Source organism: Oncorhynchus masou, unplaced genomic scaffold (assembly GCF_036934945.1).
Source record: "Oncorhynchus masou masou isolate Uvic2021 unplaced genomic scaffold, UVic_Omas_1.1 unplaced_scaffold_1027, whole genome shotgun sequence".
NCBI lineage: Eukaryota > Metazoa > Chordata > Actinopteri > Salmoniformes > Salmonidae > Oncorhynchus > Oncorhynchus masou.
In genome coordinates, this window is record NW_026999962.1 from 50,342 (window position 1) to 77,340 (window position 26,999).

The following is a 26,999-nucleotide window of genomic DNA, read 5'->3' on the forward strand; positions in this document are numbered from 1 at the left end:
GATCGCTTTAGATCGTGGTTGTTTTTGTTTGGGACCGCGCCCGTTATGGATCGCATGGATTAGTAGCAACATTGTTGCGAAGCTTTACCATACAAACCAACAAACCATCGGACAGTCAGACCGTACACCGGCAGGCCTGAAGACCACAGCTAAGATTTCTCTTTTTCTCTCTCTTTCTCTTCCCTCTCGTTCCAGTGCTTTACCCTGCAACAGACTCTCTATTTTTCAAATGCACTTCCCATTGAAGTTCATTAGAGCTGGACTATTATTGCCCTGCCAGAAGTATTTTGATGGATATTTCAATTAAAAGGGAGGTTGCTTGCAAGTTGTGTATTGTTATGTGAACTGTATTGAGGTGAGGTGTACTAATGACATGTGGCAGAGAAGACTGTGGACATTTTTAAGGCCTTTGTTGTGTCGATGAACACCCCCCACATTCATACCCTCTGCACTCATCCACTAGAAAATAATACAGATTATTGCAAATCCTCTGTTGATGACTGGGTTCGTTCTTGTATGAAGTTGCTGTTTAATTGCTCTGCCATTATTAGTATTAGTATTATTGTATGAGGTATTCTTGTTGGGGTTACCCCTGTGCTGTGATGTGGGTTTTATATGGTGTGTATTCTCTTTTCTCTCCACTGGCTATCTGGTAAACAGGCTACACTCTAGGCAGTCTCTTCTGCTGATGTGTGTGGGTCTGGTAGTGGTACTCTCTCTATTCTACTCTTTTCCTTTCGGCATGGTTAATACCTGCCTGGCGCCCGAACAAAATCTTTCTTTACCCCTCTCTAATAAATACCGCTACAGAATTGGCGCCCGCACAGGGACTTGAAGAGAAACACTCATGACACCATCCACACAAGGTTGAATCAAGTCTTTTGTTGGAACCCCATACTGTGTCAATGTGGACACACCTGATGGTAATCATGTTCGGGATTCTTTCATTGTGGAAGGACTTGATGGACTAATGGAGTTGGATAGCACTGACCCTAATCCCCAGGCTTCTGGTTCACCTATAACATCTCCACCATTACCCTCCCCTCAAACCCTTCCGGTTACCCTGTCTAGAGAGACTGGGAGAGGTGTCTCTGTGATCACTGGACAACTGGAACATCAATGGACACACACCAATCATAGTTTGACAATGCAGGAGAATGCCATTCGCAAACTCAGTGAATGTGTGGAGGCTCATCAGACAGATGTGCAGCGGAGGTTGGATTACCTTCCCTGTCAAATGGAGGAAAACCAACAACAAATTGTTCAGAGACAGAAATATTTACAAGATTCTCTGAAGCAGGATATTCAAGGAAAACTGCACCGGTTCAAAACACAAATGGAAACTAACCATCATCAAGTCATAGTCTTTCTTGAGGAGGAACAAAAACAGAGAGCAGAGGAGTCAGCCTCTGTTGTGAAGGGAGTGCGTTCTTATCTGAAGGAAGTTATGGAGGACATGAAGAACTCTCTCACAGGGGAACTACGATTTTTGATTGAACAGACTCAAAAGGACACCGTTAATGAGATGGAAAAAGCACAGAAGGCCACAGACCTTCAACTGGAAGAGCTGCACCAGGAGGTAATGCAGTGCTGTTCCCTTCTGGACAAATCTTCTGCACCTCCCTCAGGTTTTACCTCTGCCACTGGCTTGGCCAGTAAGGGAATAGGAACAGGTAGTACTACAAAACCCCCTCTGAAGATACTGTTAAACAACAGAACTCCCGCTGCCACTGTCATGCCTCCTCTAGAGCGCTCCCTCCCCATCAAACTACTTTTCCCCACTTTTGGCAGCCCAGAAGATGATGTTGATCCACTGTTTTTCTTATCTAAGTGTAACGATTTTCTTTCTATCCGGCCCCTTACTGACTTGGAGGTTCTTGCTACCCTCCGCAGTGTTCTCCATGGTACAGCAAGAGACTGGTGGGAGATAGCCCGTGAACAGGTGTCAACCTGGGAGGAGTTTCAAAATATATTCCTCTTAGCCTTCCTCTCAGAGGACTATGTGGATGAACTGGCGGAACGTGTTCGTAACAGAGTCCAGGGTGAAGCAGAGCCAATACGGGACTTTGCCTTCTCCTACCGAGTTCTATGTAGGAGATGGAAGGCTGACATTACTGAGCAGGAGATGATCAAACTCCTTCTTAAGAACATGGTTCCCCGCCTTGCTAGTCAACTTCGAGAACGTGTGCAAAATGTGGATGATCTGGTGCGTCTTGGGACTCAGTTTGAGAAGGACTGGAAGCACCACCTCCAAACTAAAAACCCTGTTCCCTCATCCCAGTATACCCATAACTCTCCTGGGGCTAAACCGTCTCAGATATTTGTACCCAAGATCCAGGACAAATGTCCAGTCGTGTGTTGGAGGTGTAAAGTCCAACATCCTCCAGATTCTTGCCCGCTCTACGTCCAGCGTCAGGATTCAGGAAAAGGTCAGAAAGGACCGAAGACTAAAAGTCTAGACAGACGTGGTGGCTTGCATACAATTGGGTCAGCCTTAATGCCCACCATGAAGCCTTTAGACAGCACAGCTAGCGGTCTTATTCCTATTCCGCAACAACTATTGGTTCCTCTGACTGTTAGGAACTGGAGAGGGAAGGCCATAATCGACACAGGGGCATCTTACACCCTGATGCAAGAGGCCCTGTGGCAGAACATGGCATTACCTCATGAGGAGCTACAAACATGGGAGGAGGGACCATTGTACTTGGCCAATGGAGAACCTACCACCCCCTTGGGCTGGATTAGTATAATAATAAAACTGCATGGTGAGACTATTAACCTTCCTGTGGCTATTCTTGCAGATTCAAGCATTGCATTTGCTGTAGTCCTTGGCCTCGACTTCCTGTTCTTCAGTGGACTGACCATCTCGATGTCTGAACCCTCCTATCGGCTACACTCTGACTATTCCCAGCTTCATATATTTCAACCTGGTAATGCACTGATTTCAGGTTGGAGCCTGCTACATTATGCAGGGTCCGGACAAGGTCAAGTCAGAGACAGAGAAAATATAAAGAGACAAAGACAAAAACATGTTCCACCAGTGAAGTTCGAGAACCCAACTATCACCCTGATTACCGCCGTACCCCCCCTTCTATCCGAGAGCAAAAACAAACCTGATGCGGATTTCTACATCAAACAAGCAGTGGAACAGGCATGTCTGTCGGATGATGAAAGGTGGCAGCTCTCCCAGATGTTGGACATGAACAGTGAGGTTTGTACTCTTACACTCGGCCGTACAACCGTCTTCAAACACAAAATCTATACCCGGCATGAGGTCCCCATTAAGCAGCGTCCCTACAGGCTGTCCCCGCCAAACTGGCAATTCTCAATGAACAGCTCAAAAGCATGTTGGAGAATGGAATTGTGGAGCCTTCTTTTTCCGGATGGGCTTCTCCGGTTGTCCTGATTCCTAAGAAAGATGGTGGATATCGATTCTGTGTGGACTACAGGAAGCCGAATGCCATAACAGAAAGCGATGCCTACCCTCTACCAAACATAAATGACATACTGGAATCTCTGGCAGGAGCATCCATCTTTAGTAATCTGGATCTGAACAGTGGCTATTGGCAGGTGTCAATGGATCCCACTAGTCAGGACAAGACTGCCTTTGTCACCCCTGCTGGTTTGTACTCCTTCAAAGTCATGCCTTTTGGTTTGAAGAATGCTCCAGCAACCTTCCAAAGGTTGATGGAGACTGTCCTGGGAGATCTGAGGGGTAGAAATTGTCTTGTGTATCTGGATGACATCATAATCTACTCCTCCTCTGTCGCGGATCATCTGCAAGACATTCAGTCCGTCTTCGACAGACTAAAGGCTGCAGGTTTGACCTTGAACTTGAAGAAGTGTCGTTTCTGTCTGCCAGAACTCAAGTTCCTTGGTCATGTGGTTAATGCTGAAGGTATCCATGCAGATCCAGCCAAAGTTGCAGCAGTGCAGGAATTCCCAATTCCCACATCCCTTAAGGCTGTTCAGCGGTTTCTGGGCAAGGCTGGATGGTACCACAGGTTTGTGCCTGACTTTTCAAAGGTAGCTGAACCCCTCAACCACCTTAAGAAGAAAGGTGTGAAATTCCAATGGACCCCTGCATGCCAAAGTGCATTTGAAGCACTCAAAAACAGTCTAATTACTCCTCCAGTGCTTGGACATCCTAACCTGAATGCTCATTTCATTGTGTACACGGATGCAAGTCAAACAGGACTTGGAGCAGTCTTGGCTCAACAAACAGGACTTGGAACAGAAGAAGTTCTTGCCTATGCAAGTCGCACCCTTAATTCAGCCGAGAGGAATTATTCAACGACTGAAAGGGAGTGCCTCGCTGTGGTCTGGGCTTTGGAGAAATGGAGCTACTACTTGGAGGCAATGATCTTCACCGTTATCACAGACCATGCTGCTCTGCAGTGGGTTCTGGCATCAGGCAAGACCAACAGCCGCCTTATTCGCTGGTCTATCAGACTGCAGAAGTTTGACTTCATCATTGAGTATCGCAAAGGAAAACTGAACGTTGTACCAGATGCCCTTTCTCGGATTACAGAGACTGCCAATGTTTGTCCTCCCTTGTGCAGTACTTATGCTACCGCTAAATGTCTGGATGATTCCTTTCCTCTGGATGATGAGAGTGTATGGAGAGCACAGCAGAAGGATGCTGCCATAATGGTGATCCACAAGAGTCTGTCTGAAGAAGACACCAAGAGTCGCTTCAATGATAAGTATAGCATAATTCAGGATAAAGTGTATCGAAAAACTCCAAAAGGAGATGGAATACACAGCACCCGTTATCGCGTCTTCATTCCCTCTACATTGTGTGACCAGATAATCCAAGCTTATCATGCCAATCCCATGAGTGGCCATCTTGGAGTTTTTAAAACTTATCGAAGACTACAAGAGGTGGTTTACTGGCCAGGCATGTGGGTTGATACCCGGAAGTTTGTACAGCAGTGTGAAGTCTGCCAGAAATACAAACCAGACATTGGCAGACCTGCCGGGAAAATGCAGCAGACCGTGGTGAACCATCCAAATGAAATGTTGGGAATTGACCTCATGGGACCTTTTCCTCCCAGCCGGGGGACACGGAATGAATTTTTATTGGTGGTAGTGGACTACTACACACACTGGGTGGAGTTGTTTCCCCTCCGCAAAGCCACTGCATCAGCCATTGCTCTAATTCTGAGAAGGGAGGTTTTTACCAGATTCGGGATTCCAGACCAAATCCTCTCTGACCGAGGTCCGCAGTTCATATCAGGAATCTACAAAGAGCTCTGTACCTACTGGGGTGTAATTGCCAAGTTGACCACAGCCTATCATCCTCAGACCAACCTGACCGAGAGGGTAAACCGAACCCTGAAGGGGATGATTGCTTCATTCGTGGGGGATCAGCACACAAGTTGGGATCAGCATCTTCCAGAATTTCGCTTTGCACTGAACTCTGCCGTGCAGGAGACTTCTGGGGTCACTCCCGCCGAACTCCACCTGGGAAGACCACTAAGAGGTCCGATGGACAGGGTCTTGCAAAGTTCGAATGTTTCACCTGACTGCCCAGCGTTTGATGCCGTACAACACCACCACACCTTGCTAGCCCGAGTGGAGGCCAACAAAACCAAAGCCAAACAACGACAGCTGAGAAACTATGACAAACATAGACGAGACGTGTGTTTTCCACCCCAGTCTCGTGTCTGGGTACGTTCACATCATCTGTCAAAGGCATATAAGAAGTTCACTGCCAAGCTAGCTTCGAGATGGAAAGGTCCATACCGTGTAGTGCAGCAGTTGGGACCAGTGAACTACTTGGTCTGTTTGGAGGACACTGGGGAAGATGTCAGGACAGTGCATGTTGTTGACCTAAAGCCCTGCTACCCTACGGCAGAAGAGCTGGATCGCAGGCAAAAGCAACACCTGCAGGACCTCTTCGTGGAGGACTCTGATGATGAGGACTTCCCTGGTTTTGTGTAGCAGGAACATGAACCTGTCAAAGCCTGCGTCCTCTCTGATTCTACAGGCTTAGTTTTTTCATGGGGGGAGGAGTGTGGCGGAATCTGCACGGAGCCTTCTCCGTGCACTGCCACTTTAAGAGCGCATGAGCACTAAGGAAGGAGGAGATAAAGAGAGCTCATTCAGCTCTTTGGGGGGGGGGCTCTTGGCTGGCGCGACAGTTTGATTGTGTGTGCTGTGCTGCAGAAGTTTTGTTTGTTTTTCAGCGTTTGTAGTTTATAAAGTATTTAACTCAATCATCGGTGTGATCGCTTTAGATCGTGGTTGTTTTTGTTTGGGACCGCGCCCGTTATGGATCGCATGGATTAGTAGCAACATTGTTGCGAAGCTTTACCATACAAACCAACAAACCATCGGACAGTCAGACCGTACACCGGCAGGCCTGAAGACCACAGCTAAGATTTCTCTTTTTCTCTCTCTTTCTCTTCCCTCTCGTTCCAGTGCTTTACCCTGCAACAGACTCTCTATTTTTCAAATGCACTTCCCATTGAAGTTCATTAGAGCTGGACTATTATTGCCCTGCCAGAAGTATTTTGATGGACATTTCAGTTAAAAGGGAGGTTGCTTGCAAGTTGTGTATTGTTATGTGAACTGTATTGAGGTGAGGTGTACTAATGACATGTGGCCGAGAAGACTGTGGACATTTTTAAGGCCTTTGTTGTGTCGATGAACACCCCCACATTCATACCCTCTGCACTCATCCACTAGAAAATAATACAGATTATTGCAAATCCTCTGTTGATGACTGGGTTCGTTCTTGTATGAAGTTGCTGTTTAATTGCTCTGCCATTATTAGTATTAGTATTATTGTATGAGGTATTCTTGTTGGGGTTACCCCTGTGCTGTGATGTGGGTTTTATATGGTGTGTATTCTCTTTTCTCTCCACTGGCTATCTGGTAAACAGGCTACACTCTAGGCAGTCTCTTCTGCTGATGTGTGTGGGTCTGGTAGTGGTACTCTCTCTATTCTACTCTTTTCCTTTCGGCATGGTTAATACCTGCCTGGCGCCCGAACAAAATCTTTCTTTACCCCTCTCTAATAAATACCGCTACAACTTGACATTAGATGCGGCGACTTCGATTACCCTGCAGACGATATTTTTGTTCTTCCCGCCAATACAATCCACTGACAACGACCGACGAGTTGTGCGTTCCGAGATGCTTTTTGTTATTTGCCTGTTTGTGGCCCGCCTGTGAAATTGGGCGATTCTTGCAATTCTCTATCAGACTCTCATCAACGAGCTGTTTTTGCAGAGTGTTAAAAATACGATAGTTATTCACTACTCATATTAAATACTGGCCTGAGTACACCTGATCTCATCAAATTGTTGATCAGAACTCGGCAGCTAAGCAGGGTTGGGCCTGGTTAGTACTTGGATGGGAGACCGCCTGGGAATACCAGGTGCTGTTGACTTTTTGTCAACAAGGGGTGGTCTTGCATCATTTCATCAGCATCACTGCCTTGTCGAATTAAAACTCTTTGTCCGTTTTTCCCACAAGGCTGAATAATGTGCCCTCGCTTTGAAATAAGTAAGCAAGCTTTGTTTGTATTTCATCCAATGATCTGTGCTACAAAGTGATGGCTACAGTATATGCAATTTCTTCCACTTTTTGAGTGACAAAAAGATGCTTATCTAATTGGTGAAAACGCAACATCTGTTAATCAGATTCACTTTGACTTTATGTAGTGCACCAAGAGATACCGGCCTGAGTGAGCACTTCCTGTTTGGAAAGTGAGACAGGTGTTGGTGATTAAGTCGTGAGTGAGTGTTTGTTTGCATTTGAACAAGTTTAAGTTTGGTTCGTTTTTTCCCCCTTTGCAGTTTTGCTGCTTGGGGGAGAGTTTTTGGGTCTAATTTTTGTTTACTATGACGGACAACATGGCAATGACTAACGGAATGGACAAGGACAAAGAAAATGCTCAACAGAAGAAACATGGAGATGAAGGAGGACTGAAAAATGGCAAAGAATTTACGGTGGCAGTGGAGTTGATGGGAGAAGATAAAGTTACAAAGATGGAGATACTACGTTCGATTAAAGAGGTGTGTGGGGAGGTGGTGGGATGTAGAATGAAAGGAGAAAGCAAGTACGAAATTACAATGCGAAATGGAAAAGGAAAGGATTGTTTAATGGATGGTTTAATGATAAAAGACACAAGGATCATGGCGAGAGATATGTTTGCAAATGAGCTAGTCGTATCTTTCATGAATCTTCCCGTATACATCAAAGACAGAGTTATACTGGATAAGCTGAGTAGCTGGGGTGTAACTGCTGTCTCAGAAATAAGGAGGATAGTTTGGCCAGGTATGGAGATAGTGGACGGGACAAGATTTTGTAAGGTAAAATTCACTGAAACAGTATAATCATTGCCATATTCGACAAAATTTGAGACACTGGAGGGAGGAGAGTATTTTAGAGTAATACATGGTCAGGGTTTGTCGACTGTGTATCCAGCCTGGGCACATAGTCAAAGACTGCCCTGAGTTTAAATGTTTCAAGTGTGGTAAACAGGGTCATTATGCCAGGGAATGTGTTGGAGGGAAGGAAAGGTATTTTTGTGGTGGATGCCGAAAGAGACTAGAGGAGTGCAACTGTGGAGAGGTTTTGGCTGAAGAGGGGAGTCAGGAACTTTTCGAGGAAGCAGTTGTACCACCGCAAGAAGGAGAAGAAGATGGAGGAGAGGACGTGGTGGAGGGTGGAGAGAAGGAGAAAAGAAGAGGGGAGAAGATGGAACAGAAGACGAATGAAATAGGGAGCAGTATGGATTCAGAAATAAGAAGAGGGAGTTTTCAGGAGGAAGGGGGAGTGGGCTGGGTGGAGGCAGTGGGGACTCACAGGTTTTGGGGGGGCCTCGGGCTATGTGGGTGCCTCGGAAGGAGGTGAAGTGGAGGGGAGTGGGACGCTGACAACGATACAGGAGACGCAAATGGATACAGGGAGCACATCAGGCACATGAAAGAAGATTTTGAGTATTTGGATGAGATGGACTTAGAGTCAATTTCAGATTCAGAAGACATGGAAAAGATTGATAGAACAAGGGGAGACTACAGGAAGAGGAAAGCATCGGTGGAGGTGAAAAAGGACGGAAAAGGAAGAAACAGGTCGAGGATTATGAGAAAATATTTATTTTTATTATTTATTGGAATGGTTCAATTTATGTCAGTCAATGCGAATGGTTTAAGAACAATGGAAAAATTCTGATATTGGTTTAAGAACAATGAAGAATTCTGATGTTTTGTGCCCTCAAGAAACACATTGGGACAATATATGTATTTTAGAATTTAAAAAAAATATGGAGAGATATTATTTTTGTTAACTCATGGCCTAGAAATCCCGTGAGGGGTCAAGAAAATGCATTTTTGTTGTTGACAGGATTCGAACCTGCGCAAGAAGATCCTAATGGATTTCTAGTCCATCTCCTTAACCACTCGGCCACAACAACAGGCTTGATAGTAGTAAAAGGGCCACCAGGCATAGCCTACAGAAAGTGATAATTTTACAACTGAAAGAAAATGCAGTAACTCATTATAATGCAATAACATGAAATGTTCCCCTCATTCATTTGTTATTAGGTACAGGTGTTTTCTTATTTTCCTTGATCTTTGCTCAGCTCCAGAAGGTTTGCATTTGTGAGACTTTATTATTAATTATTTTTTCACTGTGTGAAGTTGTTATTTCATCATCTTATTATTACTGCTAAGCAGCATGACTCCTGAGATGCACTAAACAACTGTCAGAAGTGGGATTTGAACCCACGCCTCCATGGGAGACTGCGACCTGAACGCAGCGCCTTAGACCGCTCGGCCATCCTGACTACAGGAAAGTACCTGGGTATCGGGTTAAAGAGTATGGGGTAGAAGTAGAAATAGGCACAGCCTTCTAAAATCACCACAGAGACCAGTAAATTTATGCACGATTCCGACTTGCACTTTCAATAGTCATTTGTTTTTATCAATGAAAAACTCCCGTCATTGATTTAACCTCAATATGGACTTCAATGGAAAAGAGTAGTAAATCGTCATTGAATGAACGCTAAACTGGCCTCAGAATATGGCCATTCTGATATAAATGATAAAATTCCTCAGATAAAACCGAAAAAAATCTTAACAAATGGCTAAATTGGTATTTTTAACGCAATCGTGTTATTATTTATTTTTAGGGTTTAACAAGGCAGCTCACCTGTGACTTGACATTAGATACGGCGACTTCGATTACCCTGCAGACGATATTTTTGTTCTTCCCGCCAATACAATCCACTGACAACGACCGACGAGTTGTGCGTTCCGAGATGCTTTTTGTTATTTGCCTGTTTGTGGCCCGCCTGTGAAATTGGGCGATTCTTGCAATTCTCTTTCAGCCTCTCATCAACTAGCTGTTTTTGCAGAGTGTTAAAAATACGATAGTTATTCACTACTCATATTAAATACTGGCCTGAGTACACCTGATCTCATCAAATTGTTGATCAGAACTCGGCAGCTAAGCAGGGTTGGGCCTGGTTAGTACTTGGATGGGAGACCGCCTGGGAATACCAGGTGCTGTTGACTTTTTGTCAACAAGGGGGTGGTCTTGCATCATTTCATCAGCATCACTGCCTTGTCGAATTAAAACTCTTTGTCCGTTTTTCCCACAAGGCTGAATAATGTGCCCTCGCTTTGAAATAAGTAAGCAAGCTTTGTTTGTATTTCATCCAATGATCTGTGCTACAAAGTGATGGCTACAGTATATGCAATTTCTTCCACTTTTTGAGTGACAAAAAGATGCTTATCTAATTGGTGAAAACGCAACATCTGTTAATCAGATTCACTTTGACTTTATGTAGTGCACCAAGAGATACCGGCCTGAGTGAGCACTTCCTGTTTGGAAAGTGAGACAGGTGTTGGTGATTAAGTCGTGAGTGAGTGTTTGTTTGCATTTGAACAAGTTTAAGTTTGGTTCGTTTTTTCCCCCTTTGCAGTTTTGCTGCTTGGGGAGAGTTTTTGGGTCTAATTTTTGTTTACTATGACGGACAACATGGCAATGACTAACGGAATGGACAAGGACAAAGAAAATGCTCAACAGAAGAAACATGGAGATGAAGGAGGACTGAAAAATGGCAAAGAATTTACGGTGGCAGTGGAGTTGATGGGAGAAGATAAAGTTACAAAGTTACAAAGATGGAGATACTACGTTCGATTAAAGAGGTGTGTGGGGAGGTGGTGGGATGTAGAATGAAAGGAGAAAGCAAGTACGAAATTACAATGCGAAATGGAAAAGGAAAGGATTGTTTAATGGATGGTTTAATGATAAAAGACACAAGGATCATGGCGAGAGATATGTTTGCAAATGAGCTAGTCGTATCTTTCATGAATCTTCCCGTATACATCAAAGACAGAGTTATACTGGATAAGCTGAGTAGCTGGGGTGTAACTGCTGTCTCAGAAATAAGGAGGATAGTTTGGCCAGGTATGGAGATAGTGGACGGGACAAGATTTTGTAAGGTAAAATTCACTGAAACAGTATAATCATTGCCATATTCGACAAAATTTGAGACACTGGAGGGAGGAGAGTATTTTAGAGTAATACATGGTCAGGGTTTGTCGACTGTGTATCCAGCCTGGGCACATAGTCAAAGACTGCCCTGAGTTTAAATGTTTCAAGTGTGGTAAACAGGGTCATTATGCCAGGGAATGTGTTGGAGGGAAGGAAAGGTATTTTTGTGGTGGATGCCGAAAGAGACTAGAGGAGTGCAACTGTGGAGAGGTTTTGGCTGAAGAGGGGAGTCAGGAACTTTTCGAGGAAGCAGTTGTACCACCGCAAGAAGGAGAAGAAGATGGAGGAGAGGACGTGCTGGAGGGTGGAGAGAATGAGAAAAGAAGAGGGGAGAAGATGGAACAGAAGACGAATGAAATAGGGAGCAGTATGGATTCAGAAATAAGAAGAGGGAGTTTTCAGGAGGAAGGGGGAGTGGGCTGGGTGGAGGCACTGGGGACTCACAGGTTTTGGGGGGGGCTTGGGCTATGTGGGTGCCTCGGAAGGAGGTGAAGTGGAGGGGAGTGGGACGCTGACAACGATACAGGAGACGCAAATGGATACAGGGAGCACAACAGGCACATGAAAGAAGATTTTGAGTATTTGGATGAGATGGACTTAGAGTCAATTTCAGATTCAGAAGACATGGAAAAGATTGATAGAACAAGGGGAGACTACAGGAAGAGGAAAGCATCGGTGGAGGTGAAAAAGGACGGAAAAGGAAGAAACAGGTCGAGGATTATGAGAAAATATTCATTTTTATTATTTATTGGAATGGTTCAATTTATGTCAGTCAATGCGAATGGTTTAAGAACAATGGAAAAATTCTGATATTGGTTTAAGAACAATGAAGAATTCTGATGTTTTGTGCCCTCAAGAAACACATTGGGACAATATATGTATTTTAGAATTTTAAAAAAATATGGAGAGATATTATTTTTGTTAACTCATGGTCTAGAAATCCCGTGAGGGGTCAAGAAAATGCATTTTCGTTGTTGACAGGATTCGAACCTGCGCAGGAAGATCCTAATGGATTTCTAGTCCATCGCCTTAACCACTCGGCCACAACAACAGGCTTGATAGTAGTAAAAGGGCCACCAGGCATAGCCTACAGAAAGTGATAATTTTACAATTTTACACTGAAAGAAAATGCAGTAACTCATTATAATGCAATAACATGAAATGTTCCCCTCATTCATTTGTTATTAAGTACAGCTGTTTTCTTATTTTCCTTGATCTTTGCTCAGCTCCAGAAGGTTTGCATTTGAGAGACTTTATTAGAAATTATTTTTTCACTGTGTGAAGTTGTTATTTCATCATCTTATTATTACTGCTAAGCAGCATGACTCCTGAGATGCACTAAACAACTGTCAGAAGTGGGATTTGAACCCACGCCTCCATGGGAGACTGCGACCTGAACGCAGCGCCTTAGACCGCTCGGCCATCCTGACTACAGCACAGTACCTGGGTATCGGGTTAAAGAGTATGGGGTAAAAGTAGAAATAGGCACAGCCTTCTAAAATCACCACAGAGACCAGTAAATTTATGCACGATTCCGACTTGCACTTTCAATAGTCATTTGTTTTTATCAATGAAAAACTCCCGTCATTGATTTAACCTCAATATGGACTTCAATGGAAAAGAGTAGTAAATCGTCATTGAATGAACGCTAAACTGGCCTCAGAATATGGCCATTCTGATATAAATGATAAAATTCCTCAGATAAAACCGAAAAAGTGTCTGGAAATATCAGCAACCATCAGGGTAAGAGTGACAACAGGTCCACATGGGGGAAATCTTAACAAATGGCTTAATTGGTATTTTTAACGCAATCGTGTTATTATTTATTTTTAGGGTTTAACAAGGCAGCTCACCTGTGACTTGACATTAGATGCGGCGACTTCGATTACCCTGCAGACGATATTTTTGTTCTTCCCGCCAATACAATCCACTGACAACGACCGACGAGTTGTGCGTTCCGAGATGCTTTTTGTTATTTGCCTGTTTGTGGCCCGCCTGTGAAATTGGGCGATTCTTGCAATTCTCTATCAGACTCTCATCAACGAGCTGTTTTTGCAGAGTGTTAAAAATACGATAGTTATTCACTACTCATATTAAATACTGGCCTGAGTACACCTGATCTCATCAAATTGTTGATCAGAACTCGGCAGCTAAGCAGGGTTGGGCCTGGTTAGTACTTGGATGGGAGACCGCCTGGGAATACCAGGTGCTGTTGACTTTTTGTCAACAAGGGGGTGGTCTTGCATCATTTCATCAGCATCACTGCCTTGTCGAATTAAAACTCTTTGTCCGTTTTTCCCACAAGGCTGAATAATGTGCCCTCGCTTTGAAATAAGTAAGCAAGCTTTGTTTGTATTTCATCCAATGATCTGTGCTACAAAGTGATGGCTACAGTATATGCAATTTCTTCCACTTTTTGAGTGACAAAAAGATGCTTATCTAATTGGTGAAAACGCAACATCTGTTAATCAGATTCACTTTGACTTTATGTAGTGCACCAAGAGATACCGGCCTGAGTGAGCACTTCCTGTTTGGAAAGTGAGACAGGTGTTGGTGATTAAGTCGTGAGTGAGTGTTTGTTTGCATTTGAACAAGTTTAAGTTTGGTTTGTTTTTTTCCCCCTTTGCAGTTTTGCTGCTTGGGGGAGAGTTTTTGGGTCTAATTTTTGTTTACTATGACGGACAACATGGCAATGACTAACGGAATGGACAAGGACAAAGAAAATGCTCAACAGAAGAAACATGGAGATGAAGGAGGACTGAAAAATGGCAAAGAATTTACGGTGGCAGTGGAGTTGATGGGAGAAGATAAAGTTACAAAGATGGAGATACTACGTTCGATTAAAGAGGTGTGTGGGGAGGTGGTGGGATGTAGAATGAAAGGAGAAAGCAAGTACGAAATTACAATGCGAAATGGAAAAGGAAAGGATTGTTTAATGGATGGTTTAATGATAAAAGACACAAGGATCATGGCGAGAGATATGTTTGCAAATGAGCTAGTCGTATCTTTCATGAATCTTCCCGTATACATCAAAGACAGAGTTATACTGGATAAGCTGAGTAGCTGGGGTGTAACTGCTGTCTCAGAAATAAGGAGGATAGTTTGGCCAGGTATGGAGATAGTGGACGGGACAAGATTTTGTAAGGTAAAATTCACTGAAACAGTATAATCATTGCCATATTCGACAAAATTTGAGACACTGGAGGGAGGAGAGTATTTTAGAGTAATACATGGTCAGGGTTTGTCGACTGTGTATCCAGCCTGGGCACATAGTCAAAGACTGCCCTGAGTTTAAATGTTTCAAGTGTGGTAAACAGGGTCATTATGCCAGGGAATGTGTTGGAGGGAAGGAAAGGTATTTTTGTGGTGGATGCCGAAAGAGACTAGAGGAGTGCAACTGTGGAGAGGTTTTGGCTGAAGAGGGGAGTCAGGAACTTTTCGAGGAAGCAGTTGTACCACCGCAAGAAGGAGAAGAAGATGGAGGAGAGGACGTGCTGGAGGGTGGAGAGAAGGAGAAAAGAAGAGGGGAGAAGATGGAACAGAAGACGAATGAAATAGGGAGCAGTATGGATTCAGAAATAAGAAGAGGGAGTTTTCAGGAGGAAGGGGGAGTGGGCTGGGTGGAGGCACTGGGGACTCACAGGTTTTGTGGGTGCCTCGGAAGGAGGTGAAGTGGAGGGGAGTGGGACGCTGAAAACGATACAGGAGTAGATGAAAAAGAAAGACATTACTTACTTTCAGAGGAGCAGCGTAGCACACACCATTGAGGCCCACCAACAAAGCTGTTGGCAGTTTCCTTGAATGCCCCGCTAGACCGTAGCTTGCTCGGTCTGAGCTCAGCATGACAAAAGTACACCCATAATGAAGCCTGGCCCTAAATTGCAGGTGCTGTTGGGTGACAATGGGAGAACAGTTAGGGTTAGAAGCACAATTCGACCTCAGGAACATTCCTGAGGTCCTCCCGATCTGTGCAAGCCTAACCGTGATGAATTGTCAGGAGTTGGTTTCAAACCATGCCTATAGGGGAGTCTGCGACCTGAATGTCTTAATGGTTATTTTCAATGCAATCATGTTTTTTCTTTTTCTTTTAGGGTTTAACAAGGTTTCTCACCTATTACCTGTGGCTTGACTTTAGATGTGGCCAGTTCGATTACCCTGCAGACTTTAAGAGTGTCTTCAGAATATGGCCATTCTGACATGAATTTAAAAATGCCTCAGAAGGGACCAAAAAAGTGTCTGGAGCTCTCCGTCAGGGTAAGAGTGACAACAGGTTTCCACATGTCAAAATTGGGGAAATATTAGCAAATGGGTATAAATTTAAATTTAAAAAAATAAGAAACATTGTTTTCTTTCCCAGAAAGGGGAGGTAGCTCAGTGGTAGAGTGCATGCTTCGCATGTATGAGGTCCTGGGTTTAATCCCCAGCTTCTCCTTTAAAATTTTTGCAATGGCCCATCTCCTACTTTCCAGAATGTTGAAATTCTCAGCAGGAAACAGAGATGTGCTAAATAATTTGCTCTTGTAATCTGAAGAACATGTGTTCAATCCCTGTTCGTACATTTATGGAACAGAAGTGGCATGGTTGCCAACTTCAATTGCATCATTTTCAAAAACTGAAGTTCATGGGTTAGATGACTGTCCATACTTGCTTGTATTTAGAATTGCTGCTATCATTTCATTGTAGTTTCAATGGAGTGGTGTATATAAAAAGTACATTGTATTAATATTGCATTTTATCTGCAAATAAAATGGGATCGAAGCTCAGAGGGGGAGTGCATGCTATTTCAGTATGAGGTCCTTGGTTCATTCCCAAGGTTCTCCACTGAGTATTTGTGTGCCAAATTCACATTACACAACTACTACTTTCCAACTACTACTTTCGCTACATATTCGTGGCCAGACCCACTGACTCCAGGTCATCTTTTTAGTCTATGCTAGGTAAAGCTCCGCCTTATCTCAGCTCACTGGTCACGATAACAACACCCACCACTCGAAACAATAAATACTGGTGTATATATATATATATATATATATATATATATATATATATATATATATATATATATATATATATATATATATATATATATATAGATATATATAGATAGAGAGAGAGAGAGAGAGAGAGAGAGAGAGAGAGAGAGAGAGAGAGAGAGAGAGAGAGAGAGAGAGAGAGAGAGAGAGAGAGAGAGAGAGAGAGAGAGAGAGAGCTCACCGAGCACTGAGGCCCCCACCAGCAGCCAGACAACCACCGTGCACAATCACCATACATTTCCTGAGATTCACCGACAAGGAACGAGTCCTACAGGCGGCAAAAAACAACATCATCACAGTAGGAAACGCCAAACTCGCTTTACACCAGGACCTGTCAGCTGGAATACGCCGAAAGCGAAATACTCAACTGACAGAGGCATCTTCGGGGGATTCAAATACCCAAACGAGCTCAGGATTCTTCACCAAGGAGTCTTGTGACACTTCAAAACTCCCGAAGAGGCAAAACGTTTTTTGAAAGACAATCCTGGTCAATGAGAAACGGACCAATGACAAAATGCGGTTAATGCCATTACTAAAGGAGGTAAGACAACATATAGCCGATATCCAAAGACCCACCCCCTAAATGTCATTATAGCCATCCAATTTATATTTATTTTCCTTTAACTGAGAGGGATGGGCTCTATAGCCTAACCTAGGCCTACTAATGTTTCAGCCTACTTTTATTTCCCTGTTTTTTTTGTTGCTATTATTACTTGGGGTTCCCTATGTCCCTTGGGGGAGGTATATGTAGGCTGGGCTGTTGATTTTATATTTCTGCCCTCTTTTAGTGTGGTCTGGACAAGGGCAACTGTGTCATTTACTCAATGCGGGGTGGAGAGGATGAGGCATTTCTTTGGTGGGGAGAGGGAGACGTTGTGCGTTGCTAACTGTTCCCGGTTTTTGTTTTATTCGGAACACAGAATTGAGACTGAGCGGGGGGTTATAGATCCAACGGGATATGTCGAGGGCTGGAAAAATCTTGGATCATTGCTATTCCAACTTCCGCGACGCATATAAGGCCCTGCCCCGCCCTCCTTTCGGAAAAGCTAACCACGACTCCATTTTGCTGATCCCTGCCTACAGACAGAAACTAAAACAAGAAGCTCCCGCGCTGAGGTCTGTTCAATGCTGGTCCGACCAATCTGATTCCACACTCCAAGACTGCTTCCATCACGTGGACTGGGATATGTTCCGTATTGCGTCAGACGACAACATTGACGAATACGCTGATTCGGTGTGCGAGTTCATTAGAACGTGCGTTGAAGATGTCGTTCCCATAGCAACGATTAAAACATTCCCAAACCAGAAACCTTGGATTGATGGCAGCATTCGCGTGAAACTGAAAGTGCAAACCACTGCTTTTAATCAGGGCAAGGTGACTGGAAACATGACCGAATACAAACAGTGTAACTATTCCGTCCGCAAGGCAATCAAACAAGCTAAGCGTCAGTATAGAGATAAAGTAGAATCTCAATTCAACGGCTCATACACAAGAGGTATGTGGCAGGGTCTACAGTCAATCACGGATTACAAAAAGAAAACCAGCACCGTCACGGACCAGGATGTCTTGTTCCCAGGCAGACTAAATAACATTTTTGCCCGCTTTGAGGACAATACAGTGCCACTGACACTGCCCGCAACTAAAACATGCGGACTCTCCTTCACTGCAGCCGACATGAGGAAAACATTTCAACGTGTCAACCCTCGCAAGGCTGCAGGTCCAGACGGCATCCCCAGTCGCGCCCTCAGAGCATGCGCAGACCAGCTGGCTGGTGTGTTTACGGACATATTCAATCAATCCCTATCCCAGTCTGTTGTTCCCACATGCTTCAAGAGGGCCACCATTGTTCCTGTTCCCAAGAAAGCTAAGGTAGCTGAGCTAAACGACTACCGCCCCGTAGCACTCACTTCCGTCATCATGAAGTGCTTTGAGAGACTAGTCAAGGACCATATCACCTCCACCCTACCTGACACCCTAGACCCACTCCAATTTGCTTACCGCCCAAATAGGTCCACAGACGATGCAATCTCAACCACACTGCACACTGCCCTAACCTATCTGGACAAGAGGAATACCTATGTGAGAATGCTGTTCATCGACTACAGCTCGGCATTTAACACCATAGTGCCCTCCAAGCTCGTCATCAAGCTCGTGACCCTGGGTCTCGACCCCGACCTGTGCAACTGGGTACTGGACTTCCTGACGGGCCGCCCCCAGGTGGTGAGGGTAGGCAACAACATATCCACCCCGCTGATCCTCAACACTGGGGCCCCACAAGGGTGTGTTCTGAGTCCTTTCCTGTACTCCCTGTTCACCCACGACTGCGTGGCCACGCACGCCTCCAACTCAATCATCAAGTTTGCGGACGACACAACAGTGGTAGGCTTGATTACCAACAACGACGAGACGGCCTACAGGCAGGAGGTGAGGGCCCTCGGAGTGTGGTGTCAGGAAAATAACCTCACACTCAACGTCAACAAAACTGAGGAGATGATTGTGGACTTCAGGAAACAGCAAAGGGAACACCCTCCTATCCACATCGATGGAACAGTAGTGGAGAGAGTAGCAAGTTTTAAGTTCCTCGGCATACACATCACAGACAAACTGAATTGGTCCACCCACACAGACAGCATCGTGAAGAAGGCGCAGCAGCGCATCTTCAACCTCAGGAGGCTGAAGAAATTCGGCTTGTCACCAAAAGCACTCACAAACTTCTACAGATACACAATCGAGAGCATCCTGTCGTGCTGTATCACCGCCTGGTACTGCAACTGCTCCGCCCACAACCATAAGGTTCTCCAGAGAGTAGTGAGGTCTGCACAAAGCATCACCGGGGCAAACTACCTGCCCTACAGGACCCCTACACCACCCGATGTCACAGGAAGGCCATAAAGATCATCAAGGACGCCAACCACCCGAGCCACTGCCTGTTCACCCCGCTATCATCCAGAAGGCGAGGTCAGTACAGGTGCATCAAAGCTGGGACCGAGAGACTGAAAAACAGCTTCTATCTCAAGGCCATCAGACTGTTAAACAGCCACCACTAACATTGAGTGGCTGCTGCCAACACACTGACTCAACTCCAGCCACTTTAATAATGGGAATTGATGGGAAATGATGTAAAATATATCACTAGCCACTTTAAACAATGCTACCTAATATAATGTTTACATACCCTACATTATTCATCTCATATGTATACGTATATACTGTACTCTATATCATCTACTGCATCCTTATGTAATACATGTATCACTAGCCACTTTAACTATGCCACTTTGTTTACATACTCATCTCATATGTATATACTGCACTCAATACCATCTACTGTATCTTGCCTATGCCGCTCTGTACCATCACTCATTCATATATCTTATGTACATATTCTTTATCCCCTTACACTTGTGTCTATTAGGTAGTAGTTTTGGAATTGTTAGCTAGATTACTTGTTGGTTATTACTGCATTGTCAGAACTAGAAGCACTAGAAGCACAAGCATTTCGCTACACTCGCACTAACATCTGCTAACCATGAGATAAAAAAAAGGTTTTCTTTACTAAACAGAAATACCATGAGTATAGCAATAGGCCCAGTAGATTGCTTGCTTACCAAATAAAAAAAGAGCAGTCAGAGCGTACAATCACGGCTATCCGAACAGCAGAGGACGAGGTCACATATGACCCAAAAAAGATCAATTTAACTTTTCATGATTTTTACTGCAAACTATACACCTCTGAGAGAAAACACACGGAGGCAGAACTCCACTCTTTCCTAGAGGAAATCTCGCTACCTAAACTATCAGAGACCAACCAAGAAGATCTCAACTCCCCCTTCACTCCTGAGGAGATCCTGGAGGCAATTACCTCCATGCCACCTAATAAGTCCCCAGGCCCAGATGGATTCCCCAGAGTGTTCTACAAAGCTTTTTGGCCCCAGCTCCGCCCTATCTTCATGCCAATGCTGGAGGATTTTTGCAAAAACAGAGCTCTCCCAGACTCAATGCACACAGCCCGCATTACAGTGTTGCTAAAAAAGGACAAGGACCCCCTATCCTGCTCGTCCTTCCGGCCCATAAGCTTGTTGGATTTCGACTATAAAATTATTACCAAATTGCTCGCCAAAAGACTAAACACTCTTCTTCGCAAAATAATAAAACCGGACCAAACTGGATTTATTAGAGACAGATACTCTTCTGATAACATTCGCCGTCTTTTTGATATTATTGATCAAGTAAACGCACAGAAGACTCCTGTCCTGCTGGCTTCACTGGATGCTGAGAAGGCGTTTGACAGGATGGAGTGGAGCTTTCTGTTTTCAGTCTTAGAAAAGTTCAATATGGGCCCAAATGTTATTAAATGGATCAAATCACTATACTCTCATCCAAATGCCATGGTGACTACTAATGGACTGAACTCTGACAGATTCCCTCTGGAACGGGGCACAAGACAAGGGTGCTCGCTGTCCCCCCTGCTCTACTTGTTGGGGGCAGAGCCTCTGACAGAGCTGATAAGAAGCAGTCCAAGTATTATTGGTGTTTCTGCAGGTGGCCTGCAGCACAGGATTTCGCTTTACGCGGATGATGTCTTGCTCTACATATCCAACCCTTAGAAATCCCTCCCTCTCATTTTAGACACAATTGCTCAGTATGGCAAGTTTTCAGGTAATAAGATCAATTTGAACAAATCCACTGTCTGCCCTCTCAATATTACACTCACCAGCTCTATGAAGACACGATGTCCTTTCCAATGGAAAACACAGGGGTTTCAATACCTCGGGATCTTCATGAAAGATCTGAATAGCCTTTTAAGGAAAATTATCTTCCACTCCTGGATCGAATCAAGAACGATCTCCACTCCTGGATCGAATCAAGAACGATCTCCAAACCTGGATCTCCCTCCCAATTAGCTTAGTAGGAAGAATTAATGTCATCCGTATGAACGTCCTCCCTAGACTGAACTACTTATTTCAGATGCTCCCATGCTATCTCCCAGTTTCCTTCTTCAAAACAACTAACCAAAGCATCACCAAATTTATATGGGGCAATAAAAAACCTAGGACAAGTTTTCCACTCTATCGAAACCTGAATCTAAGGGTCTTGCCCTTCCCTCCCTTCAATTGTACTACTGGTCTGCCCAAATACGCAACATGCTAACATGGATCACAAACAGACAAGAGTCAACGTGGATTCAGATAGAAGCCCAATCCTGTGGTTCATTCCCCTTAAGCTCAATTATATTCATTAATAACTTTAGTGAAGTGGGCAACATAGCCAAAACCTTTGTGATTTACAGCACCCTACTAGCGTGGAGGGACTGGAAGAAATACCTGGGCATTTCCTCCCAAATATGTTCTCACTCGCCTATAGTAGGCAACCCAGACTTGCCAAAAGCCCTGAGGGATGCCAACTTTAATCTTTGGCATACTCTAGGAATCAGGACCTTTTCAGACCTCTTTCATCAGAAAACCACTACACTGAAATCCTTTCAAGAGCTCTGCAGTGAATTCGATGTGCCAAGATCCATTTTTTTTAAATATCTTCAAATTAAACATGTAATTTCCTCATTTACCTCCAAGAGGAGGTTTAGAACTCAGTTGAATGAAGTTGAAACCCTTCTTGTCACAGCACAATCCATTAAAACCTCTTAGAGATCAGGCTACTTTTTTCAACATTCTGTTAAAAATCGCGCAACATTTCAACGTCCTGCTACTCATGCCAGGAATATAGTATATGCATATGATTAGTATGTGTGCATAGAAAACACTCTGAAGTTTCTAGAACTGGTTCAATGGTGTCTGTGACTATAACAGAACGAGTTCCGTGGTCAAAATCGCCAGAAAACCTGGTCACTAAATCAACGGAGAAAAATCAATCCGCCAGTCCATGTATTGTCTATTGGAAGGAAAAATACTTAAGGCTGAGGATACAGTTCCTATAGCATCCACACGATGTCGCCAGTGTTGTGATTTCGATTCAACTAAATCGTTGGTCATCTGAGTAATAGCCACAATGTTTTATATTTTATTTCTGCGTTTTGTGTAGCGCCGGCTACGCTAATTCCTTTGTTTACGTCCCCTTCTGGTATTTCGGCGTGTTGCCTGCTATCAGATAATAGCTACTCATGCTTTCGCCGAAAAGCATTTTACAAATCTGACTCGTTGGCTAGATTCACAACGAGTGTAGCTTGAATTGACTACCCTGCATGTGAATTTTAATGACTCATTGCGAGCTCACAGAACAGGGCTCCGGGCAGCCGAGCGGAAATGGAGGAAAACTCGCCTCCCTGCGGACCTGGCATCCTTTCACTCCCTCCTCTCTACATTTTCCTCCTCTGTCTCTGCTGCTAAAGCCACTTTCTACCACTCTAAATTCCAAGCATCTGCCTCTAACCCTAGGAAGCTCTTTGCCACCTTCTCCTCCCTCCTGAATCCTCCCCCTCCCCCCTCCTCCCTCTCTGCAGATGACTTCGTCAACCATTTTGAAAAGAAGGTCGACGACATCCGATCCTCGTTTGCTAAGTCAAACGAGACATCTGGTTCTGCTCACACTGCCCTACCCTGTGCTCTGACCTCTTTCTCCCCTCTCTCTCCAGATGAAATCTCGCTTCTTGTGACGGCCGGCCGCCCAACAACCTGCCCGCTTGACCCTATCCCCTCCTCTCTTCTCCAGACCATTTCCGGAGACCTTCTCCCTTACCTCACCTCGCTCATCAACTCATCCCTGACCGCTGGCTACGTCCCTTCCGTCTTCAAGAGAGCGAGAGTTGCACCCCTTCTGAAAAAACCTACACTCGATCCCTCCGATGTCAACAACTACAGACCAGTATCCCTTCTTTCTTTTCTCTCCAAAACTCTTGAACGTGCCGTCCTTGGCCAGCTCTCCCGCTATCTCTCTCAGAATTACCTTCTTGATCCAAATCAGTCAGGTTTCAAGACTAGTCATTCAACTGAGACTGCTCTTCTCTGTATCACGGAGGCGCTCCGCACTGCTAAAGCTAACTCTCTCTCCTCTGCTCTCATCCTTCTAGACCTATCGGCTGCCTTCGATACTGTGAACCATCAGATCCTCCTCTCCACCCTCTCCGAGTTGGGCATCTCCGGCGCGGCCCACGCTTGGATTGCGTCCTACCTGACAGGTCGCTCCTACCAGGGCTCTGTTCTAGGCCCTCTCCTATTCTCGCTATACACCAAGTCACTTGGCTCTGTCATAACCTCACATGGTCTCTCCTATCATTGCTATGCAGACGACACACAATTAATCTTCTCCTTTCCCCTTCTGATGGCCAGGTGGCGAATCGCATCTCTGCATGTCTGGCAGACATATCAGTGTGGATGACGGATCACCACCTCAAGCTGAACCTCGGCAAGACGGAGCTGCTCTTCCTCCCGGGGAAGGACTGCCCGTTCCATGATCTCGCCATCACGGTTGACAACTCCATTGTGTCCTCCTCCCAGAGCGCTAAGAACCTTGGCGTGATCCTGGACAACACTCTGTCGTTCTCAACTAACATCAAGGCGGTGGCCCGTTCCTGTAGGTTCATGCTCTACAACATCCGCAGAGTACGACCCTGCCTCACACAGGAAGCGGCGCAGGTCCTAATCCAGGCACTTGTCATCTCCCGTCTGGATTACTGCAACTCGCTGTTGGCTGGGCTCCCTGCCTGTGCCATTAAACCCCTACAACTCATCCAGAACGCCGCAGCCCGTCTGGTGTTCAACCTTCCCAAGTTCTCTCACGTCACCCCGCTCCTCCGCTCTCTCCACTGGCTTCCAGTTGAAGCTCGCATCCGCTACAAGACCATGGTGCTTGCCTACGGAGCTGTGAGGGGAACGGCACCGCAGTACCTCCAGGCTCTGATCAGGCCCTACACCCAAACAAGGGCACTGCGTTCATCCACCTCTGGCCTGCTCGCCTCCCTACCACTGAGGAAGTACAGTTCCCGCTCAGCCCAGTCAAAACTGTTCGCTGCTCTGGCCCCCCAATGGTGGAACAAACTCCCTCACGACGCCAGGACAGCGGAGTCAATCACCACCTTCCGGAGACACCTGAAACCCCACCTTTTAAGGAATACCTAGGATAGGATAAAGTAATCCTTCTCACCCCCCCCTTAAATGATTTAGATGCACTATTGTAAAGTGGCTGTTCCACTGGATGTCATAAGGTGAATTCACCAATTTGTAAGTCGCTCTGGATAAGAGCGTCTGCCAAATGACTTAAAATGAACGTTTGAGTTTTAACGAGTGCTATTAGCATTTGGCGTAGCGCATTTGCATTTATTGTTGGCAGGGGGTGCGATTGCATCCCGGGTGGGCCAGACAGGTTAACCTCTTGAAACTCCCCATCCCGGATCCGGGATTGTGACTAAGCCTCAGGCTCATTAGCATAACGCAACGTTAACGATTTCTGAAAATCGCAAATAAAATTAAAATAATGCGTTTGCTCTCAAGCTTAGCCTTTTCTTAACAACACTGTCATCTCAGATTTTCAAAATATGCTTTTGAACCATAGAAATTGACTAATTTGTGTAAGAGTATGCAAAGCTAGCATAGCATTTTGTGTAGCATGTAGCACGCAACATTTTCACAAAAGCCAGATAACCAAATAAATAAAATCATTTACCTTTGAAGAGCTTCTGATGTTTTCAATGAGGAGACTCCCAGCCACATGCCAAATGCGCAGTGTTTCCTGAAAGCGTCTGTGTGTAGGAGAAATCGTTCCGTTTTCTACATTGCGCCTGGCTACCGAAACGAACCGAAAATGCAGTCACCTACAACGTGAAACTTTTCCGGATTAACTACATAATATCGACCGAAACATGGCAAACGTTGTTTGGAATCAATCCTCAAGGTGTTTTTTCACATATCTCTTCATTGACATGCAGTTCTTGGAAGCTTGCTTCTTCTCTCTGCTCCATGGAAAAATACTGGCAGGTGACTTTTGCGCACCAATTTCGGCGCAGGACACCGGGCGGACACGTGGTAAATGTGGTCTCTTATGGTCAATCTTCCAACGATCTGCCTACAAATACGTCACAATGCTGCAGACACCTTGGGGAAACGACAGAAAGGGCAGACTCATTCCTCTTGCGTTCACAGCCATATAAGGAGATCATGAAAGACAGAGCCTCAAAAATCCTTGTCATTTCCTGGATGCCAAGTCATCTTGGTTTTGCCTGAAGCTCACGTTCTAGGGCACGCACAGAGAAGATATTTGTATTTCTGGACACGTCAGAGTGTTTTCTTTCGAACAGTAGCAATTATATGCATCTTTTTGTGACAAAATATCTTGTTTAAAACGGGAACGTTTTTCTTCCAAAAATGAAATAGCGCCACCATAAGTGTAAGAGGTTAAAGGCAAAATATCTTACGTCTATAGACTCCTTTCTGAGAAAGGAAGCTCCTCCTTTACTCCTCCATTACATACATTTTTTTGTGAAATCATAAAAATCTGCCATTTCAATGAAAATACAGTACTGCGTTCAAAAAACCCATCTCGTAGAATTTGATTGGAGAGTAGAAAGGTTCATGTTCCCTTATGGCTGCGATCCCCGTACAGGGACCAACATCAGGGGAAATTTCAGAGTGACAACTAAAAATACAACTTCGTAACATTAAACATTCTTGAAAATGCAAGTGTCTTACACCCTTCAAAAGATTAGAATCTTGGTAATCAAACTACGTTTTCCAATGGCTATTAAAATGGCTATTACAGAGAACAAATCCCATGCTTTTGTTTGAGGTTAACATTTTGTGTAAAGATTTATAGGGTGAAAATGCAAGCTTGTATAAGTTAGCAACACACACTGTACGCATTAGGGAAATTTGAGCAATATACAATTTACTATGGCAAAGAAATTCAACATGTCAATTTAAGATGATTGTATTTGTTGCCTACTCACAAAGTATTACCAAAGACTTATTACTTTGTTTGTTTGTCACCCGAAAATTCAGTCTCAGCCAATGATTGTTAATATCCTCAATTCCTTACCTGACCTTTACAGACGCAGATGCCTGACCTGAAGACATTCAAACAGCACTTTGAGAGCAAGCATCCCAAGTCCCCAATGCCACCAGAGCTGGTTGATGTTGAGACTTAAAACGATGACACACACAATGGACCTACAGCTGGAGTAAGATGCAGTATACAGTGGGAAGAAAAAGCAAGTGAACCCTTTGGAAATACCTGGATTTCTTTTATTTTTTTTTTTTTTTTTATATACTTAGTTTTTTTTTTTTTTAATTACTTAGTTTTTATTGTAGGAACACAAAGAAAGTACAAATAAAGCCAAATAAAAGAACAACAACAAAAAAAGATCTGGCAGTTACAGTGCATTTCATACCATCATATTAGTTACATTGACATCTTTGAATTAGACCTTTTCCAAGTACAAAACCCATTTTTCCCAGTATTCTTGACCTCTCTCCTGTTGAGTTCTTAAGGCAAAGGTCATACGC

At 44.4% G+C, this 26,999-nt stretch overlaps 5 non-coding genes across 5 annotated transcripts; 1 reads left to right on the forward strand and 4 right to left on the reverse strand.

Moving 5' to 3' along the window:
* Positions 1 to 9,345: 9,345 nt before the first annotated feature.
* trnas-aga (transfer RNA serine (anticodon AGA)) lies at positions 9,346 to 9,427 on the reverse strand. Its single transcript has one exon. It is a non-coding gene; the product is annotated as a tRNA-Ser (tRNA).
* A 289-nt stretch (positions 9,428 to 9,716) lies between these two features.
* On the reverse strand, positions 9,717 to 9,799 carry trnal-cag (transfer RNA leucine (anticodon CAG)). The gene has a single exon. It is a non-coding gene; the product is annotated as a tRNA-Leu (tRNA).
* A 2,684-nt stretch (positions 9,800 to 12,483) lies between these two features.
* On the reverse strand, positions 12,484 to 12,565 carry trnas-aga (transfer RNA serine (anticodon AGA)). The gene has a single exon. It is a non-coding gene; the product is annotated as a tRNA-Ser (tRNA).
* A 296-nt stretch (positions 12,566 to 12,861) lies between these two features.
* trnal-cag (transfer RNA leucine (anticodon CAG)) lies at positions 12,862 to 12,944 on the reverse strand. The gene has a single exon. It is a non-coding gene; the product is annotated as a tRNA-Leu (tRNA).
* A 2,930-nt stretch (positions 12,945 to 15,874) lies between these two features.
* trnaa-cgc (transfer RNA alanine (anticodon CGC)) lies at positions 15,875 to 15,946 on the forward strand. The gene has a single exon. It is a non-coding gene; the product is annotated as a tRNA-Ala (tRNA).
* Positions 15,947 to 26,999: the final 11,053 nt, after the last annotated feature.